At 33.4% G+C, this 14959-nt stretch overlaps 1 protein-coding gene across 9 annotated transcripts in view; it reads left to right on the forward strand.

Moving 5' to 3' along the window:
* Tenm1 (teneurin transmembrane protein 1) overlaps window positions 1–14959 on the forward strand; it is an 875459-nt gene that overhangs the window by 456631 nt on the left and 403869 nt on the right. The gene's annotated exons all lie outside the window — the stretch shown is intronic.

Here is a 14959-nt window from a genome sequence, read left to right on the forward strand (position 1 = left end):
TAAGAAAATTATTTTATTGTAAAGATGCTGTATGGGGGTTACAGTTACATGAGTAAGGCAATGAGTACATTGCAGGTTGATCAATGTTACCCCTTCCCTTGTTGTAGTCCCACTATCTCTTCCCTCCCCCACCTCCACCTCCCATACTCCACCCCTCTCCCCCCATGCCCCTGGCCCAAAGTTCATTTTCAATATACTCTTATATGAGTATTCTTGTTGCAATGGGTCATCCGGTGTCCTTGTTTCAGTGTTTTGTTGTTCCCCTTCCCCTCCCCAGATTAGACAAATGTATATACCAGATGCAGGGTACCAAATTCAAGTACAGTGACAACAGGAAATATGCCATAGGAGATAGAACATACAAAGGAAACAACAACAACAACAAAATAAAATCACAGGGTTCATTTAAAACAATAACAATAAAGACCCCATATCTTGGGGTTCATGTCATTTAACATCATCTTATTGCTCATACATACATAGCATTTGAGCTTTTCAGCTCATTTTATAAGATTATCCTATGTATATACTAATTATTGCAAATAAGGGAAACCATGGGACCAAAATTCCTTTGGGACTGGATTACTTCACTTAATATGATTTTTACAATTTTTTCCATTTCATAACAAATGGAGTAGTGTTGTTCTTTCTGATGGAAGCATAGAATTCCAGAATTCCATATATATATATATATATATATATATATATATATATATATATATATATATATATTACATTTTCTTGAGCCATTCATCTACTGGGACACTTCTGGGTCAGTTCCATAACCTTAGCTATGGTGAATAATGCCATAAACATAGTTGTGCTGGTAGCTTTAGTATGGGTTTGTTTGTGATCCCTTGGGTAAACGCCCAGAAGTGAGATTGCTGGGTCATAGGAGAGCTCTATGGTAGTCTTTAGAGGAATCTCCATATTGATTTCCAGAATGGTTGGACAAGTTTACACTCCCACCAACAGTGCAGTGGGTTTCCTTTTGGCCACATCCCCTCCAGCATCTGTCATTATTAGGGGAAAACCCTCCCATGCTCCTGGATAAGGAGGATTAACATCGTGAAAATGGCTATCTGCCAGTCTTCCTACAAATTCTATACAATACCCATCAATATCCCCACTTCATTCTTCAATGTAATATAAGAAGCAATCCAAGAATTCATATGGAACAATAAAAGACCCTGAATAGCAAAAATGATCCTTAGCAGAAAGAACAGTACTGGAGGAATAACAATACCAGACTTCAAACTCTACTACAAAGCCATAGTAATCAAAACAGCTTGGTACTGGCACAAGAACAGATCTCAGGACCAATGGAATAGAACTGAAGACCTATAGCCACCTAAACTTCGATAAAGGAGCTAAAAAATTTAAATGGAAGAAAGACACCTCTTCAGTAAATGGTGCTGGAAAAATTGGTGAAACATCTGTAGAAAACTAAAATTAGATCCTTATATATCACCTTGCACCAGAATCAACTCCAAATGGATCAAAGACCTCAAAGTCAAAGCAGACACCCTGAAAACTTTACAGGAAGGAATAGGAGAAACTCTAGGGTTCCTTGGCACAGGCCGAAATTTTCTTTTTTTCTTTTTTAAGATAGGTTTTTATTGTAAAAATAGTGTAAAGAGGGGTTATAGCTACATGAGTAAGATAATGAGTACATTTCCTATCAAGCTTCCTCCTTTGTTTTTCCCCTACCATCCCTTCCAGCCCGACCTCCCCAACTCCTCCCTCCCTCCCCCCACAAGTTGTAAAGTTCGTTTTCAACATAGTATCTTGTACATCTCATTGTTACAATGAGTCAAGCTGTATCCCTATTTAAGCATTTTGTTTTTTCCTTTTCCCCTCTTCATATTAGAAAAGTTTATGTACAAGATGCAGGGCACCAGAATCAAATACAGTGAAAACAGGGGTTATACGTGGGTGAGGAACATACCAATAAAACAAAAAAAATCACATAGTACATTTTAAGTACGTTAAAAATAATAGCATGAAAGAAAAAAATATTGTTTCCTTGTCTTGGGGTATATTTAGCTTAACATCATCTTATATTGTCATATGTGCATAGCTTTTGACCTTTTCTGCTTGTCCAAGACATATACTAGTTATTGCAAATAAAGGAAACCATGGGACCTATGTTTCTTTGGGCCTGGTTTACTTCACTTCATATAATTTTTTCCAAGTCTTTCCATTTCCTAACTAATGGGTCGATGTCATTCTTAATAAAGATCCAGAAACACAACAAATCAAAGAAAGGTTGGACAAATGGGATTGCATGAAACTGCAGAGCTTCTGCATGGCAAAGGACATAGCTAGTAAGATCAATAGAAAGCCCAAGGATTGGGAGAAGATCTTCACTAGCCATACAACAGACAAGGGTCTCATATCTAAAATATACTTAGAATTAAAAAAAATTAAATCGTCCAAATACAAATCCTCAAAGAAACAACTTCCCATCAACAAGTGAGCATAAGTTTAAAAAGAGACTTCTCAGAAGAGGAAATAAGAATGGCCAGTAGACACATGAAAAAATGCTTAACTTCTCTGGCCATAAAAGAAATGTAAATCAAAATACCATTGAGATTCCACCTCACCTCAGTTAGAATGGCTATAATAAAAAAAGAATCTAATAACAACAGAGTCTGGAGGGGATGTGGCCAAAAGAAAATAAGTGTTTCCTTTTTAAGACTCTGGCCAGAATTACTTGTTGATTCCTGATGATTGCCATTCTGTCTGGAGTAAGTGGAAATCTCAAGATTAATTTAATTTTTATTCCTTTGGGGCAAAGGGTTTTGAACATTTCTTTATGTATTTGTTGGCCATTTATATATTTTATTTTGAGAACTATCTCATTTTCCATTTATTAATTAGATCGATTCTTCTTTTGGTGTTTAATGCCTTGAGCTCTTTACATATTCTGAATATTAATTACTTACCAGACGAATAGCCGAAAAATATTTTCTCCCATAATATTCTACCATTTTACTTGTTATTTGGACTTCTACCAGTTAATAAAAATTTATTCTCCATTAGTCTAACTTAATAGAGATTTTAAAAAATAATTTTACTAATTTAAAAAAATAAATATTTTCTATACTGAAGGAAAGCAGTTTCTTTTTCTTAAGCTATTTTCTTCAGGAGTCCTTACAATTTTATGACTCACATCTTCTAACTTTGTCCTACAGTTCCAAAGTGAATTCTTCATGTCTCTTCTCTATTTCTAGCAATTCTTTACCCCACCAATTTTGAAGATGTGGTAATAGACTGGGAAGGAGGTGGTGGCGAGTGCATAATATTCATTCCAAACAACATGACTATACATAATTTAAAGCATTCTCTGCATTCTAAACTGACATTTAAAGATTGCTCTGCACTAATTTATCCTGCCCTCTTCAGCCTACACATTTCTTCAGTGCATAATTCCTTCTTGAAGTTAATGGGAGTTTGGCATGAGGCAGAAGTACATGTTTCATGAAATGGGAATCCGGGATCTGTCATTTAATAAGAAATCTGCTCTTCTACCTTAATTGGTCTGTCTCCCTAACGTCTTTCACTATAGTAAAGCAGTGTAGGCAAGCATCCCATTCTAATGTGAAATGGAAACTATTTTAAAATGCAGAATATATATGGGTTACTCTGAACAGAAGGCAAGTAGTATGATCTATTGGACTGAAGATGGATTTTGAAATGTTATGCTTACTGAACATAGAATAAAGGTCAAAAGTCTTATGTGCTGCATTTTAAACATTTTTAGATAACAACACATAGTTTTACTTGCCTCTTCCATTAAATCCTGAAAAAGCACTTACTTAAGCAAACAACTTCAGGACAAAAAACTTTAAACAAAACAGAAAGTGATGGTTTTTCTGATTGTTCTTGTGTTCTGCATAGTGCACTGAAGTTCAGCCTGCGCTTTGATATATACATTTTCAAAGTTTGGGTTGTGCAAACACGTACTTCTTATATATATATATATATATATATATATATATATATATATATATATAGCATGAAATGACTTTTAGCATCTACAGCACTTTCAAATAGTTACTATTAATTTGACAACACTAAGTAAACTTTAGTATCTCTCTGCGGGAGAAATATTATGCAGCTGAAAAGGAAAAAATAATGAAACTCTTCTATGCACTGACTTGGAAACACCTCAAGATGTAGTAAGTGAACCAAACCAAAGTATAAGTATGTGAATATAATGTATTATGCTTTATGCACAGAAATTTGTCAGATAATATATTCTTTTGCTTTCTGAAGACATGAAAAATGCTGGAAAGATAAATAAACACTAGTAGCAAATGTTTACCTAAAAACTAGAAAAGGAATGAGACATTTGTTTCTATAGATATTTGTTTAAGTTTTGAAACATTTTAATGAGATGCAAAGAAAGGGAGTTAACCAATATGCTTATTCTCTCTATCAGGAATATGTAAGTTTAAATGTTTGACCTAGATTTATGTAATAACTTTGCTATTAGACATATGGCATTGGACAAAGTCCCTTAACCTATTTGGACTTAGTATTTGTAAATTAAGAAAATTATAATAAATGGTTTTCAAGGTCCCTCCAAGCTCTACCTTCTCATGATATGGAAACAGATGAAGATATTAATGTGACTAGGCTAACTTCTTAAAGAATGAGAGTGTATTGTAATTGATGAGTATTTATTGCTATTCTAGGATTTTTCTGTTTTAGCTAACATTTTCCCCCAGTGAAATAATAATTAAAATTGATATTCTCAGTTAGGCAAATAGACACATGTTGGATATAAATTACTGTTTGAAAACTTGATTTTGCTGCCCTTCTAAAAAGAATTTGTCTTTTAACCTTAGGAAAAACCTCTACAAATATTTGCTAAGGTATTATAATATACTAACACCAGATGAACTCAAAACATTGACTTTTAATTGCTAATCATTATTTTGATAAGCTCCTGAGTCTTTATTAAATATGTGTTCATGTTTGATATCCATCCTGTTTAGGCTTCAATTATTTAATTACAGGTCTTGATATGAAACTAATCATGCATATATCCATACGAAGCTTGCATACTGACAGGATAAAATCATTAAACAGTCATTACTGTAAACTGATGTTGGCCTGAAATTTTTGCAGTTAACGGGGGAGTTGATGCTTGATGAACAATCCAATTAAAACTGGCAACAAAAGACCTAAAATGTCAGCCAAATTGCTTTTTAATAGTCAATGCAGCCGTCACAAAACATAAACATTAAAGTCCCCATAGAAGCATAAAGCTTCATGGTGAAACAATTCTAGAAAATGAATAATAATTACAGCATCTTGAGGATTCTTTTAATAGATATGCACTCATTAAAAATATTGTGTTGCTTAGAATAAGATGACAATGTATGTTTGTCAAAATATATTTTTGTATTTGTTATAATAATGATGAATTAGGTATGGTTTTTCTGATTATTTTTAAAGCATCTTAGTAATCTAGAAATTAAGATTTTAAACAAAGGGATTAAGAAAGTTGTACAATATGACCTGCTAATATGTCAAAATATAAATCTATAATGAATCATCAGTTATGCCTAGATTAAATAATCTTAAATATATACAACATAGACATATGTACATGTATATTATTGTATGTATTTCAGATGTATCACTTAGATGTTTCCTACAATCCAATAGTAATTTTCAGTTGAAGGTACAAGTTCATGTGATTTACTGCATTTTTCAGCAATGGATCACATATTTTCTACACAAAGATCAAAGTACTATATTTTCTGTGAAAGGTTATCTTATATACTATGAATAATTACTCCTCACTCCTTCATTAGTGACACTTGTTTCAACAGGCAGAGAAATCATGAAGTTTTGTCTTTGTGGTATCAAAATAAATAATTTTCGTAATATATTTATTCTTTTCTTAAAAAACATTTGCAAAACACTTATACTGTGCCAACAATGTCTACCACTCTGAAAATCTGAGCTTAATGCTTGAATACCATCCTAAGATTCCTATTTAGTTGACAGGACTTGTATGGAAAAAATTAAACTACAAAAATAAATAACATCTCTCAAATTTATGAGAGGATTATCCTTATCTTATCACGTATTTTTAAAAGGATACTTTATAGCACCAATATACAGAGTAGAGTCCTTAAACAGATGGTATCCTAATACATTTATGTATTAAATATCCTTCAATTAAATATGGCCTTCCCCTACAATCATAGAATGTAATTTATGTGCTATGATGGGTAAATTGACGTTCACACTTCTCCAGCTGTGGCTCCTCTGTTTTATCTGTTAAGGAAGTTAGTACTATTTATTTTCAGAACAACAATTTTTTTAAAATCCCTCAAAGGAGTGATAGACTTATTGGGACTTCAAACTCCATTAGCTGAAACAGTGAGGGAAAAAAAGCCCTATAGGAATACAAATGAAACTTTAATGGTACCATATCAGAAAATATTAAATTACTCAACTATCCATAAAAATTGCTTGTCTTTTACTTTTTTTCTTTACCTCATAATACAATAATAGCAAACTATATTGAGAAAAATGGTAGCATATAGTCTAAAACACTATTTCTGCTCTGGGTAAATAAAAAGGCTGTAGTCTTTTTTATGCACATAACCATATCAAGTCATGTCAGTAATTTAAGTGTTGCATTTAGTAGGCCAAATCAACCAGCTCTTTTGCCCTGTACAGATTACAGAATAATAGGATTAAACATGATTCTCTTGCCCAGATTACTATTTTAACACTGATACATTTAGAAAAGAATGAACTCTTCAGTATAAAAGAGAATAAAAAAGTGGGACTTGGAAGGTGGCTCAGTGGTAGAGTGCTTGCCTTGCAAGAATTAGGCCCTGGGTTCAATTCTTCAGCACCACATAAGCAAAAAGAAAAAAGCCAGAAGTGGCACTGTGGCTCAAGTGGTAGAGCACTAGCCTTGAGCTGAAGAGCTGAGGGACAGTGCCCAGGCCCCATGACTGGACCCCCCCAAAAAAAAAAGAATAAGAGAACCAAATGTATGGTACACACACACACACACACACATATATATATATATATATATAATATTATATGTATGTATATATATGCGCACATCTGAGGGAAGCTAGGAGGAGGACACAGAATCAGAGGGGAATGGAAAAAAAAACAATAGAGGAGCCCATCAGCTCCACTGGTCATTGATGAAAACAAATTAAGCAACTCAAGGGCAGCGATGGAAGGGAGGGAATAAGAGGTAAAGAGGGAACAACTAACACTAACCAAAAGGAAACAAATGTACATACCACCCTGTGGAAGAAATAGTTGTATTGTCAAAGCTCATAGAATTCACTCACTTTATAGACCATGGTAATGACAATTTACCTCATGAAGGTTAGAATGTGCTTGTGACTTTAACTAAGTTGTCACTATCTCACAAAACTGTGAAATTTATGAAATTTATGTAATCACTTAATCACAATAAAAAAATATATATAAAAAAAGCTCCAAAAGCCAAAAAAAGAGAAGCCAGGCTCCTGTGGCTCATAGCAATCTAGCAGGAAAGTCTGTGAGATTTACTCCAATTAATCACAAAAAACCTGGAAGTGGCTCTGTGGTTCAAGTGGTAGAGTGCTAGCCTTGAGCAAAAGGAGTTTATGGACAGTACCCAGGCCCAGAGTTCAAGCCCCAGGAAAAAAGGAAAGATAAAAGAATAAGAGATTTGTCTTGTATATATGGTTATCTGATTTGGGGAAACGAAGGGGAATAACAAAATGGTGAGACAAAGGACAAAGGGTTAACCAATTCAACAGATACTCACAAGACACTTTGTGGGAAATGAACTTTACAACATGGGGGGGCAGGAGAGAAGGGACAATGGGAGAAAGATGAGCGAGGGAGTAACAATATTTGACAAGAAATGTACTCCTTACATTACATATGTAACTGTAACTCCTCTGTACATCACCTTGTCAATAAAATCAAATTTTTTAAAAAGAGATAGATGATAGATAGGTGATAGATCTAAAATATTATTGTGACAACCTGCAAAGCTGATTGATATATGTTTGATATTTTCCATTGTAAATTCAATATAGTATTTACTCTGTTTAACAAAAATTGAATCTTATTTGACCTAAGTATTGAGCAACAAGAATTCAAAAATTAATAGAGACCTGCTGGTTAATCAGCACATTGCCTAGCTGAAAGGACCATCACATAGAAATAATTATGCTAATATTGTGAGGCTTCTGATAGGTAACTATAATAACAGTTGTGAAAATATAAAAATAAAAGTAATAGGAACATCATACAAGTGATAATATTCCCTGAAAGACTTGTAGTCATCTTTTCAGATCCATCTGTATAGAGGACAGTTTCACACAATAGCAGCCAGCTTATCCTTGTGGACATGTGGAAACTGGACTTATTTATTCCACTAAGGATATTGTACAACAAATAATAAAGAGCGATTGCATTCATAATAATTAAGAAAACATCTGTAGGTTCATTCATTTTGATTATTCATTGGTCATTACATATAATTAAATAAGCTATTGATAAATTCCAGAAATAATAGATAACCTTTATTTTGAATGTGGATCACATAAGTGAATGCTAGGATGTCTGTCCTCTACAGTAAATATCAATTTGTGAGTACAAAATATCTTCATCATTTGCCTATCTGTCAAACCTACCCATTCCTCAAGTTACCTGATTCCATTTTTACATACATTGAATATTCTGACTGTATTTTCCTACCCATTCTCTTTCTATTTGTCTATTCCCTTAACTTCCCCTCCAACAGAATTTTTTTTATTTTTTATTTATTTATTGTGAGAATACCATACAGAGGAGTTACAATTACATGGACAAGATAATGAGTACATTTCTTAGCAATTTTATAGTACAATTTTTATAAAGCACAATTAGTACTTCTTCCCAAAACAACATGGATAAACCAGTATTGTGCCCTAATTTTTAAAATATAATATTGAAAGAACTCTTAAAAGTGGTCAAACAATGGAATTACATCATATCATTAGTGTCTAACTCAGTAAGTAGCAGACAATACATTTTTATTATTCATAATTATGTTAAGGATAAAGCTAATAACATGGACTTTTGAGTAACCTAATGATTATAACAGGCAATATGGTGTAGGTCAATGTCTTTCAATTTACTTTTCTCATCATTTCTCATGGTTAGAAATATAGCCTATATCATAACATGCAGAAAACTAAGACATATTTCAGTGGACATTTCATACCTTCACTAAATGTTATGTTCTCTAATATGTTCTCTTTCATTTTTTTAATTGAGATTTTGCATTAACTTACATTAGTTGTACAAGGGAAGGAAGTTCCATTAGGATGTTTCCATATATAAATACAATGTACTCCATCAACCCTACCTCCTATATTACTTGCCCTTATTCCTCCATCCCTTTCATAAAACAACTTCGAGGTGTCATTGTTCTCTTTTCATTTATGCATTTTAAAACACTTCCATATTACCTCAATTCACCCTCTCTATGCACTCTCACCCTTGCTACCAATATCCACACTTGAGAACACCCTGTTTTACTTTCATGTCATTCATTGTTTTTACCATATATTAATTGTACCAAAGCTTTCCACCATGGCAAATTTCACATGTGCATATTTTGTATCTTAATCTGTATGATCTCTTCTATTTCTGTCCCACAACCTCTATTGATCAATAGCTTTCATTGAAAATCTTCATACCATCTTCCTACTGGACACGATGAATTGGTTTTATAAGCCATCAGTTGATTATAGCCAGACATCTGAAAACAATGTTATAAATAGAATAGTTGAAAGCAAACTAGTCAATGTCAAAAGAATACCGGATTAGAAGTTGAAAGACATTGCTTCTTTTCCTGGTTTCTGTTCACTACTTATTATCTCTATGACCTTCATAAAGTCAGCTAAGTTCTCTGTTTTTTTAATATACAAAATGGAATGCTGCAATGCTGCCTTCCATGTCTATCACAGACTCTTGTTGTAAGGAGCAAACGAGATAATATATTTCCAAGTGCTTCCCAAACCATAAAACACTATGTAAGTGTAAGGAGGTGATATCCATAAAATGAGACTATACTTCACAGTTATGTATTTCATGTGACTTCTGTGAACCTTTTAATCCTTCAAATTCATTCTTGAAAAATAATTTCCTTGAGGATATACAGTCACACCAGATATATATGAAAATAAGGGTGACAAAGTGCTTCCCATCCTAAATAACAGACAGCAGTGATATCAGTTCAAGTATAGTTTACATTTTTAGCCTCTCAGAAAAGAATCGGATACAGTACACCACCCTTTAAACTAAGAAGATGCTTGCTAAAATAATAGGATGAATGCATGGCTTTCTGTTATTTAATTTGCTTATATGACACATCATTTTTGATACATAGTGCTTCTGCTAAAGTTAGCCGTTGGCAAAGATATGTCATAAACATGTTTGCAGAACTCTAATAGAAAGTAATCTATAACAGTGGAGAGAAAAGCAGGCAAAGCATTCATTTGAAAAAGCAATGTTTAGTAAAATATTATGAACTACCCGTGTTCAGTTCTTGCCTTGCTAAAAATGACCTGAGAGTATGATTTAAAGATGAACTGTCCAATTTTCTCCTTTTATTTTCTCAACAAGCATTTGCTGAGGACTAGTCACACTGGAAGTGCTACAGAAGTCATGACCTTTCACAGAGCTTTACCCTCTATTATGGTAGATGAGTTAAGTGTAAGAATATAAGGCCCAATATTAGGGCTTTTGGATTACATGCAACAAACATTTATCTCAAGTGATGAGAATTTATTAAAAACATGCATGTCCAAAGCTGAAAATCAACATAATTCTAGAAATTTTAGCGAGTTTATGAATCTCTAACCTAGGCTTTGCTATTTATATGACACAATGGCCGGCTGCATGTGTGCTTTTTTTCTGTGTCTCTTTCTGTTCCCATGTGGCTTCATATGGTTTTGGAAGTCTGTAGGTAAAACAGAAATATACTGCTCTTGTAATTCAGAACAGAAGATATTTGCTTTTTCCTTTAGATTTGGAACAATGCTTAATGAAAGACATAGCATTGGTATAGGTCCATGGAGGAGTGGAGTGCAAAGAGAATATTGGACAAAAACATATTTGATGTGGCAAGTTAAATATGAAGAAAAAGTTAAGAAATGGAAATTGCCTACTGTGTTGATTGGATGACAAATTTTGCAGTTTAGCAGGATAATAGGAAGTATGATGTTAGACTGGGCCCAAATCATGCCTTTTAAAAATCTCTGACAAAACTAAAAGCTTTATACTTACTTGCAATATAGTCAGTATGGATTCATATTTTTTAAATATCAGTCATTTTATAGTTTAAGATACTTTGCAATCGAGATAATTAAAATATTCAAAAATTACACAGCAAAAGATACCTTTCAAAGAAAGCATTCCTTAAAAATGTTTCCTTCTGCCTTTTGTTTCAGTTTATTCCACAGAAACTAGAGCATATTTGTCACTTTATTGACAAGATTGCTTAGTAAGGCATGCCACTAGATAAGGTAGAGTGATAATTTAAAAAAAATTCCCTGTCCTTAGAACTTTCAGACAAGCATAAACATACAGAATGGTATTGATGTGTGTATTATACACAACTCTCATTGTACAATTACTAACCACTATAAAAAGACTACCATCCAATCCTCCCACTAGCTTTCTTGCTCCTTTTCTTTTTCACAGGTCCCTTAATCTTCAGCCTTCCTCATAATCCATAGCTTCATTGAGAAAACTGGTTATAAAATTGAAATGTCTAGTCAAAGATTTAAAGATATTTAACAGTTGATGTCACCCTTATACTTAGCAAATTATGTTCATATTCCATTATCACTTAGCCATGCTTTCTTTTCTAAGGACATAAACCAATTTCTTACTGGAAATCTCAATGTCTTAAAAGCAAGAAAGAGAACAATGATAAAAATCTGACTACCTATCATAATATAACAAGGATAATAGTTTAAAGCACAAATTCCCTGATACATATTGGGGCAAAGTTCAGCTAAAATTGGCAAACAATAGTTAAATGTTAAATAATCAAGATGTACCAGCAAACGTCTTTCCCACTTACTGATTTTCCAGGAAGTAGAGGAAAAGTAATTCAAAATGATGTCGTCACAATACAAGTCAATAAGGTCCCAGTCTGTTTCTTTTTTTATTATTTTTTATTGTAAAGATACTGTACAGAGGGGTTACAGTTACAAGAGTAAGGTAATGAGTACATTTCCTATTGAGCATTGTTATCCCCACTTTGTTTTTCCCCTACCATCCCTTCCCTACCCACCTCCCCCGCATCAATTTGTAAAGTTCGTTTTCAACATAGTGTCTTGTACATCTCATTGTTACAATGGGTCAACCTGTATCCCTGTTCAGGTATTTTGTTATTTCCCTTCCCCTCCACAAATTAGAAAAATGTATATACAAGATGCAGGGCACCAGAATCAAACAGAGTGTTAACAGGGGTTATACCATGAGGGAAGAGCATACAAAAGAAACAAAAAAATCACATAATACATTAAAAACAGCAGCAACAAAGCTAAAACCTTTAGTGTCCATATCTTGAAGTTCATTTCACTTAGCGTCATCTTATATTGTCATATGTACATAGCTTTTAACCTTTTCTGCTTGTCCCAGTCTGTTTCTTGAAGGATAAAGGTATATTTTAATCTTTTTGAATGCTTTTCACAAAATAAAGTCATGCTCAAGGAGAATATTTCAACTTAATTCTATGTCCAAGGGATAGCACTGTGTCTTTTACCTGATACCACTATTCAAATGATTACATAGAACTGATCCCTTCATCAAACACAAGTAAATGATTCTAAAATACAGGCTTATCTTCACTGATATGTAAACAATTTGTAAAATGATTACAAATGTGTGAATATGTAATAATAATAATAATAATCCATAGCATATGGATTAATATAGTAGTTAGTAGTGGTAACTCCATTGAAAATAGTAGATCAGCTCCTGGGAAAACCCAAGCTTCATATCTTCACAGTAACCCTAAGCTTTTCAAGATGGACACATATGTGTGTAACAAGCCCAGGAATGCATATGTACCTGATAATAGAATTTAGGTATGCAAAGTGGTTCACAACTGTAACTGTATTCAGGAAGCAGAAATTCTTGATGAAAGAAGTAAATAACTGGTTTGGGGTTAGGCAAAGTATTAAGTCAGCATTTTCAAGTCTATGTTTTGTATCTTTAATTCCTTTATTTATTTTGACTATCGCGTTCCACATGTCATTCATTCTTTAAGTCAGCTACGTACTCTACTCTGTCTCACTCAGGCCATTTCTCTTCTGAATGTATCATTCAACTTTTTTGTGAAGCCTTGTAGACAAGTTTGTTCACTTTTTCTCCCTCAACTCTGCCACTGAAGTCTCTTTTCATATCAGCCAATTGTGTGAATATGTATATACTTAACCTCTTCCATGTACTTTCTTTTTTGGTGACCTTTTGTTGTTTGCAGCAATTTTTCAAGCAGATGCATCTGCTAGGGAAAGAGAAGAAAGTGGTAAATGGCATGTTAACTTCTGTAATTTGGGGAATGAGGTTAGTAAAAAGAACACAAATATCTATCTTGCTCCTCTAGCTCCAACATAAAGGTTATATTCTGTAACATAGACAACATGCTGACCATTTGGCATAAAGGTGGAAAGAGTAATATTATGACTTGGAATAAAGGTATACTTAGGTCAAATGCCACCACTGATTACCCATTCAGTCTTGGGAAAATAATTTAAATTTTCCATGTTTCATTTTTCCTCATCGTATATTTAAATGTATTTATTTATTGTACTAGCAAATTTATAATCAGAATAACTTACCACATCTTATAATGAGAATGATGATGGGAATGATAAATAAATGGAATAGTATTTATACATCAGTATGGAATATGAAAGTAATTAAATACAGTAGAAAATAATTTATTCAGTATGTCTCAGACCTGACCTGTCCTTGATTAATTATATTAGAATTTGGGTATCTTAATTCCAAATAAGCATAACAGTTTTTAAAGACATGTTAGCTCATAAATTATGCTCTGTAGCAGAGGATGAAAAGTATAGTAAAAAAATAAGTTTAAAAGCTTTATGCCTTTGAAATATTACCATAGTATGAAAATAAGATGTGGCATAAAATATTCAAAACACATACTAGAAAATACCTCTATTTTTGCCAATTCTGGGGCTTGAACTCAGGGCCTGGATGCTGTCCCTGAGCCGCTTGGTTCTCAAGGCCATCTCTCTACCATGTGAGCCACAGAGCCACTTCCAACTTTCTGTGGGTATTTTATTGGAGGTAAGAGTCTCACAGACTTTCCTGCCCAGGCTGGCTTCAAACCTTGTTCCTCAGATCTCCTGAATAGCTAGGTTTGCAGTCAGTAGCAACCATCACTCAGATAACATTTATCTCATGTGAATATACTCTCCAGATTACTTGATACTGTGTACTGAACTGTTTTCTCAAAATTCTTTTGTTTAAAATCTGGTAAGGATGATACCATAATTATGAAACCTAACTACTAATTTGATTATATTTCGAGATAGAGCCTTTAGGAAATAGATTTAGACTAAGTCATAAAACTATGGCCTTAGGATACATGAATCCTCTTAAAAAGAGACAGTCTCTCCTCATGATGTAAGGACATAGCAAGAAAGACCACCATTTAGAAAGTATATTATTGTTATTAAGCTACCCAGTCCATGATGTTTTGCTATGGCAAGCTAAACTGCATTAATGGCTATTTCCCGAGTCATTTATTTAAATATATACATCTATACCACCACTTCTTGATGACTAATTACATTAGTATAACTTGAAACCCCCAATTTTCCCAATATAGTCACTTGTTTTCTCTTCTTATTATTCAAACTGAAGAATAAGC

The sequence above is a fragment of the Dipodomys merriami genome, unplaced genomic scaffold (assembly GCF_024711535.1).
Source record: "Dipodomys merriami isolate MVZ:Mamm:240054 unplaced genomic scaffold, mDipMer1.0.p SCAF_3, whole genome shotgun sequence".
NCBI lineage: Eukaryota > Metazoa > Chordata > Mammalia > Rodentia > Heteromyidae > Dipodomys > Dipodomys merriami.